The sequence below is a fragment of the Salvelinus alpinus genome, chromosome 27, assembly GCF_045679555.1.
Source record: "Salvelinus alpinus chromosome 27, SLU_Salpinus.1, whole genome shotgun sequence".
NCBI lineage: Eukaryota > Metazoa > Chordata > Actinopteri > Salmoniformes > Salmonidae > Salvelinus > Salvelinus alpinus.
Window position 1 is genome coordinate 40676516 of NC_092112.1, and position 8216 is coordinate 40684731.

The window sequence follows — 8216 nt, forward strand, 5'->3', positions numbered from 1 at the left end:
TTGGGAACAGACTGTTCATTCTGTGGCTTCCGGGTGCCTACAGTGAGGGGGAAATACAATGGAAATAGCCCTATTCTCAATGTTATTCTGTATTTATTCAGGGAAAACCAATTGAGACCATGGTCTCATTCCCAAGGGTGCCCTGATCACAACCATAAAACAACCAATAAAATGTAAAACAAACAGCAATTAATACAAAACACAAAATGTATGAAAAACAGGTAGTCCTCAGCTACTTGGTCCTCAATTAACACCATAAACTGCCTGAGCGGCACCAGAGCATCTAATTGCAATGAGTTCTGCAAATTGTACCAGCGGTGAGGCGCATTAAAACTAAAAGTGGGTGAACCTCATTCGGTGGATGCCCGTGGAACCTCAAGAGTTAACCAACCCTGTCAACGGCTTTTGTAACTCAGGTTTTGATACTTCACCAACAAAGTTAGGTAAGTCAGAAGCTTGTAAACAAAAAGGGAATAGTGAAGTGATCTACGGGACTTCAATGGAGGACCAACCAACCTTTTGATACAGGATGCAGTGCTGAGTATTAAAACTGTCGCTTGTGATAAAGCGAAGGTCACTATGGTAGATGGCATCCAAAGGTTTAAGAGTAGCGGCTGCTGCATTCTGGTTCAACCACAGGAATCAACAAGCCAAGTTAATAATGGGACTTCCTTACAATACCGCTGCAACCACCATGTCAATTTGTACTTAAAAACCTACAGACTCTTCGGAATTAGGTTACAGTACAGTATATCCAGGCTGTATCATATCAGGCTGTGATTGGGAGTCCCATAGGGCAGCGCACAATTGGCCCAGCGTCGTCCGTGTTTGGCCCGGGGTAGGCCGTCATTGTAAATGAGAATTTGTTCTTAACTGACTTGCCTATGTAAATAAAGGTTAAATAAAATAAAAAAGCTCTGTCAGGTTTATTTCTTATTATTTTTCGACCCTTTTTTCATGGTATCAAATTGGTAGTCACAGTCTTGCCGCATCGCTGCAACTCCCGTATGGACTCGGGGAGAGGCGAAGGTCGAGAGCAGTGCATCCTCCGAAACACAACTCAGCCAAGCCGCATTGCTTCTTGACCCAATGCCCGCTTAAACTGCACCAATGTGTCGGAGGAAACACCGTACACCTGGCGACCGTGTCAGCGAGCAGTGCGCCCGGCCCGCCACAGGAGTCGCTAGTGCACGATGGGACAAGAACATCCCTGCCGGCCAAACCCTCCCCTAACCCGGACGACGCTGGGCCAATTGTGCACCGCCCATGAGTCTCCCGGTCGCTGCCGACTGCAACAGAGCCTAGACTCGAACCAGGATCTCTAGTGGCACAGCCAGCACTGCGATGCAGTGCCTTAGACCACTGCGCCACTCGGGAGTACTGTACAGTATATCAACGCCAATTTTTAGCAGGTGGAACTACTGTATACCAAGTTATATACTGTATATATCAGTGATTTTCCATTTAAAGTATTTCAATGCATCAATAACTTCTGAATGGTATTCTGTTCATCAGCAATTTTTTCTCACCTCTCAAAGTCATGTCTCAAGGCTACTACGTACCGTACTATTCTATCAATGTCATTTGACAACACTGAGACAAGGAAAAGAGCCTTCTAAAACCATATGATTTTTGGGGGGACATTCGATCTCATTGTATCAGAAAACAGATAGCATATCAGCTCGTGGTTTATGAAAAACAATCAATAATACGATATTCCATTTCTGTATGAATCATAGATCTACACACATGCTCCGCCTCTAAAATAAAACCATGACATAGTCCTTCCAGGGAGGATTTCCTGGCGCAGCACCGTGCGTGCATGTATACTCCCAGTTCCCCTCTGGTCCTCACCCCGCACGCCACTGAAGTGCGATTCCCCTCTCCTCTCTCGACGTGCACGAGCATTCACAAACCCACACTGCAGAACAGGCCCACTGCTCCAGAATACCAATCGGAGAGAAAGAGAGGGAGAGCGAGGGAGACAGAAAGAGAGACTGAGAGAGGGGAAGAGAGAGGAATAGTTAGGGAGAGGTTGTAAGGGTCCCTCCATCTCCCCGCCACTGCAGACAGGCAGCCAGTCAACCTATTACAGAAAAAAACACTGCAGTTCAGAAAAAGGGATTCTCCTTCTCTCCCTTTGATAAAAGGATAGAGGGAGAGATGGTGGGTTGGAAGGAGGTACGGATAGAGGGTAGGCGGGGTGCAATAGACACGATGCTGTCTGTTCAAATTGTGGAGCTGGGGCTGCATCCCAGCCTGCCACACCCACTCTAGTCAAGTGCAGATCTTTCTGTGTGTCTTGATAAGGTTATCGACTGCTTCCATATATGGGATGGGGACATTGATTGAGAATGGGGAGAGGCAGGCTGGGATGGGGACATCGGCACGATCTTCTGTTCCGCTCCATTTCCATAAAGATAGATCGGGTCAGATGTGGCCTCGTCAAAACAGACAAGCCTTGTTCGCCGTACTGGGCCAATCGCACGGAGCACGGCTGTCCTTAAGATTATCCGGGATACATCTGGGGATATCCTCTCTTTAATATATTATGCCGTTAGGTGGGGGTGGAAATTAGGTGAAATCAAAGTGCTTCGTTTCCAGTCCGTTTACCCTGCTGGCACTTAGAGACATACAGTAAATATTTGATGAAGATCGATTGTGTTGAAATGGCAGTATTTGATTTAAATTGCCGTCACATGCTCAAATCATGCTCAATTTAGGAAATAAGGGTGGTTGTCATATTTTAGCATGGATGAATTATTATTACAGTGGAGACACTGTATGCAGGCTGGTATAATAGCATTTTTATCAGAGATGGAGGAGGAAAGTTTAGGGACTAGTCTGTTTAGCTATCATTCCACTCCTTGGCACTCGTTGTTATGCTAAACAGACGGGCCTCTCTGCAGTCTATTACAACCCACTGGGCACACACTGGTTGAATCAATGTTGCTTCCACGTAATTACATTGAACCAACATGGAATAGACGTTGAATTGACGTCTGTGCCCAGTGGGAAGGAGTGGAACGTTAGCTAAACAGACTGGAACCCAGGCTAGGATGAGGGTGGCTTTGGGAAAAGATGCCAACCTTTTTGGAGCCAACCAAGCGTTAAGGGATAGGTGATTCTTTGCATCTATATCAATTTACTGGCCAAAACCGCACTCATCTCTAATGCTTGAGCATAATACAATCATCTCTTAATACATTGTTCAGTCTTAATGCTCAATCATACAATAACACCACCAATCACCCACCTAACAACGGGGCTACCCACTAGGCACAAACTGGTTTAATCAACATTGTTTCGACGTAATTTGTCAACACATTGTGACGTGGAATCTACTTAGAAAATACATTGGATTTGAAGAAAGTCATCAACTGTTATTTTGAGGGTGAAATTTCAACCACAGGATTATGTCATCATGGTGGCCAAAACTTCGACATAGACAAACATCTGTTACAACAACGTCAGATCTTCAACGTTATATCCACTGTCAGAAAAAACTATAGGCTGGGCTGCCCCTCCTACTGGAGAATTGATCTATATATCTACAGCTACCCTTTGATCTCACATACAGGGTTTTAACCAAGCCCAGCTTAGCTACTGTATGATATTTGTCACTGACTATTACCAACGTGCTATCATAAGAACGATTGTTGAGAGATCTCCACTCCAAATATATTCCCTGTTGCAGTCAAGGTCATTCCAAAGTGTACGTTTATTAACAGAGGAAATGAAACGTGACCATACCTTATCACTCATATACAGTTGAAGTCGGAAGTTTACATACACTTAGGTTGGAGTCATTAAAACTACTTTTTCAACCACTCCACACACTTCTTGTTAACAAACTACAGTTTTGGCAAGTCGGTTAGGACATCTACTTTGTACATGACACAAGTCATTTTTCCAACAATGGTTTACAGACAGATTATTTCAGTTATAATTCACTGTATCACAATTCCAGTGGGTCAGAAGTTTACATACACTAAGTTGATTGTACCTTTAAACAGCTTGAAAAATTCCAAGCTTCTTGCTTCCAAGCTTCCAAGCTAATTGACATCATTTGAGTCGATTGGAGGTGTACCTGTGGATATATTTCAAGGCCTACTGTCACGCCCTGACCTTTGAGAGCCTTTTTATGTCTCTATTTGGTTTGGTCAGGATGTGATTTGGGGTGGGCATTCTATGTTCTGATTTCTATGTTTTTGCAATTCTATGTGTTGGCCGGGTATGGTTCTCAATCAGGGACAGCTGTCTATTGTTGTCTCTGATTGGGAATCATACTTAGGCAGCCTTTTTCCCTTTTGTCATTGTGGGAAGTTGTCTTTGTTAGGGGCACTATAGCCCTTGTAGCTTCACGGTCGTTTTTGTTATTTCTTGTTTTGTTGGTGACATTTTACAAATAAAATAAAATGTACGCTCACCATGCTGCACCTTGGTCTCCTTCCGACGACGGCCGTGACAGAACTTCCCACCACCAAAGGACCAAGCAGCGTGGCCAGGAGAGGCAGCCCCAAGATTTTTATGGGGGGGGGGGGCACACGGGACGGTCGGCGGAGCCGAGGTTGGAAGCAGAGACAGTTAAGGAGTTGATGGGAAGATTGGAGGAGAGAGTCAGGAGAGAGCTGCTGTGTTGATGCATGAGGCACGACATTCGCCCTACGGAGCGTGTCCTCAGGTTAATGTCACCAGAGTCAGCTCTCCATACTCGTCCTGAGGTGCGTGCTAGCCGTCTGGTGAAGACTGTGCCAGCTCTACGCTCCAGACCTCCAGGGCGCCTCCACAGCCCGGTGAGTCTTGCGCCGGCTCTGCGCACTGTGTCTCCGGTGCGTCTGCACAGCCCAGTGCGTCGGGGGAAGGTAACCATCCAGCCAGGACGGGTTGTGCAAGCTCTACGCTCGAGACCTCCAGTGCGCCTCCACGGCCCAGTGTATCCGGTGCCCGCCCCACGCACCAGGCCTCCAGTATGTCTCTCCAGCCCGGTGAGTCCTGTGCCTGCTGCACGGACCAGGCCTCTTGTGTGTCTCCCCAGCCTGCTGAGTCCTGTGCCTGCTGCACGAACGAAGCCTCCAGTGTTGATCCATGGCACGAAGCCTCCAGAGATGATCCATGGCACGAAACCTCCAGTGATGATCCATGGCACGAAGCCTCCAGTGATGATCCATGGCACGAAGCCTCCAGTGATGATTCATGGCACGAAGCCTCCAGCGATGATCCATGGCACGGAGCCTCCAACGACGGCCTCCAGTCCGGAGCCTCCGTCGACGGTCTCCAGTCCGGAGCCTCCAACGACGGTCTCCAGTCCGGAGCCTCCAGCGACGATCCCCAGTCCGGAGCCTACAACGACGGCCTCCAGTCCAGAGCCTCCAGCGAAGGCCTCCAGTCCGGAGCCTCCAGCGACGGTCCCTAGTCCGGGGCCCGCAACGAGGGTCCCCAGTCCGGGGCCCGCAAAAAGGGTCCCCAGTCCGGGGCCCGCAACGAGGGTCCCCAGTCCGGGGTTGGCGACGTGGGTCCCCGCACCAGAGGTGCCACCAAAGTGCAGTGAGCCAGAGGTGGAGCGGGGTCTACGTCCCGCTCCAGAGCCACCACCGCGGATAGATGCCCACCCAGACCGTCCACTATAGGTTCAGGTTTTGCGGCCGGAGTCCGCACCTTTGGGGGGGGTACTGTTGGGATGGTGTTCTTTGGCTTGCAAGCCTCCCCCTTTTTCCTCCAAACATAACGATGGTCATTATGGCCAAACAGTTCTATTTTTGTTTCATCAGACCAGAGGACATTTCTCCAAAAAGTATGATCTTTGTTCCCATGTGCAGTTGTAAACTGTAGTCTGGCTTTTTTATGTCCGTTTTGGAGCAGTGGCTTCTTCCTTGCTGAGCGGCCTTTCAGGTTATGTTGATATAGGACTCGTTTTACTGTGGATATAGATACTTTTGTACATGTTTCCTCCAGCATCTTCACAAGGTCCTTTGCTGTTGTTCTGGGATTGAATTGCACTTTTCACACCAAAGTACATTCATCTCTAGGAGACAGAACGCGTCTCCTGCCTGAGCGGTATGACGGCTGCATGGTCCCATGGTGTTTATACTTGCGTACTATTGTTTGTACAGATGAACGTGGCACCTTCAGGTGTTTGGAAATTGCTCCCAAGGATGAACCAGACTTGTGGAGGTCTACAATGTTTTTTCTGAGGTCTTGGCTGATTTCTTTTGATTTCCCCATGATGTCAAGCAAAGAGGCACTGAATTTAAAGGTAGGCCTTGAAATACATAAACAGTTACACTGCCAAATGACTCAAATGTCAATTAGCCTATCAGAAGCTTCTAAAGCCATGACATCATTTTCTGGAACTTTCCAAGCTGTTTGAAGGCACAGTCAACTTAATTTATGTAAACTTCTGACCCACTGGAATTGTGATACAATGAATTATAAGTGAAATAATAGGTTGTTAACAAGAAATTTGTGGAGTGGTTGAAAAAAGAGTTTTCATGACTCCAACCTAAGTGTAGGTAAACTTCCGACTTCAACTCTCTATATATACACTACCGTTCAAAAGTTTTGGGTCACTTAAAATAGCATCAAATTGATCCGAAATACAGTGTAGACATTGTTAATGTTGTAAATGACTATTGTAGCTGGAAACGGCAGATTTTTATGGAATGTATGCCTATGTAGATAGAGGCCCATTATCAGCAACCATCACTCCTGTGTTCCAATGGCACGTTGTGTTAGCTAATCCAAGTTTATCATTTTAAAAGGCTAATTGATCATTAGAAACCCCCTTTGCAATTATCCTAGCACAGCTGAAAACTGTTGTTCTGATTAAAGAAGAAATAAAACTGTCCTTCTTTAGACTAGTTGAGTATCTGGAGCATCAGCATTTGTGGGTTCAATTACAGGCTCAAAATGGCCAGAAACAAAGAACTTTCTTCTGAAACTCATCAGTCTATTCTTGTTCTGAGAAATGAAGGCTATTCCATGTGAGCAATTGCCAAGAAACTGAAGATCCCGTACAACGCTGTGTTCAACTCCCTTCACAGAGCAGCGCACACACTCTCTAACCAGAATAGAAAGAGGAGTGGGAGGCCCAGGTGCACAACTGAGCAAGAGGACAAGTACATGAGAGTGTCATTAGAGTGTCTATTTACAGGCCATAAATAGCAAATAGAAGTTCAAAACTTGTAATGTTCACAAGACCTTAAGTTGATAAAAAGATCTAACACAACATTAGGTAATATGTGTATTATTATTGATTTATAATCAGCTATAATAGGGTGGTCGTTTTGGACCGGGAACACAGAATTGATTAACTTGAAACAAACACAACAGGAGGGTTAAGGGCTTGTAAGTAAGAATTTTGAGTGGTGTGCCCAGTAGGTATCTTACCCAGCGGTTTCTGCACTTCACCATTTAGCATCCATTTGCATTTCTACTTGTATTCTAAATAATGCACTACTGTCTGAGCCAGTCAGACAATGATAAACAGGCATAAACAAATATTCACTCTCCGGCATAATTGAGAGAAGCACCTTAGCACTCCACATCTTCCCCCAGAGTCACACACACACACACACACACACACACACACACACACACACACACACACACACACACACACACACACACACACACACACACACACACACACACACACACACACACACACACACACACACACCAATCCAATCTAACAAAGACCATCACGGAGGGACTGGCTCTGTCTTGTCGAACAGTGAGCGAAGGAGAAAATAAATATGGCAATTATGGGGCTTTATGTAACAGTTAACTGTGCATCGTGACGTAAACGGCCTAACAATGCCTAACAATAAGGTGGATCTTCAGGAGGAAAAAGCTGTTTGCTTTCATCAAAACAACGATAGGGGCCCCGATGGTCTCCTTGCTCCTTCTTCATCTTAAGGATTATGCAACACAAAGCACAGGGTGGAATTGGATATGTTTCATTCATCAGCGGATCCACAGGTTACATAACGATGCACAGTAGTCATCTGGAAAGATGACTTAAAACGTTCATGTATATTTCAGTGAAAAGAGCCATGTATTATTCCGTAAAAAGGAGAGAGTATGCATGTGTTTTCCGGTGTCATCTGCCACGCTAACGATCGTTTTGCGTTTCATAGTTTCGAATAGATGAGCAGAAGCACTATGACCTCGCAAGCTAAGAAATAATATTATATAACATCTGTTCTGAAAGC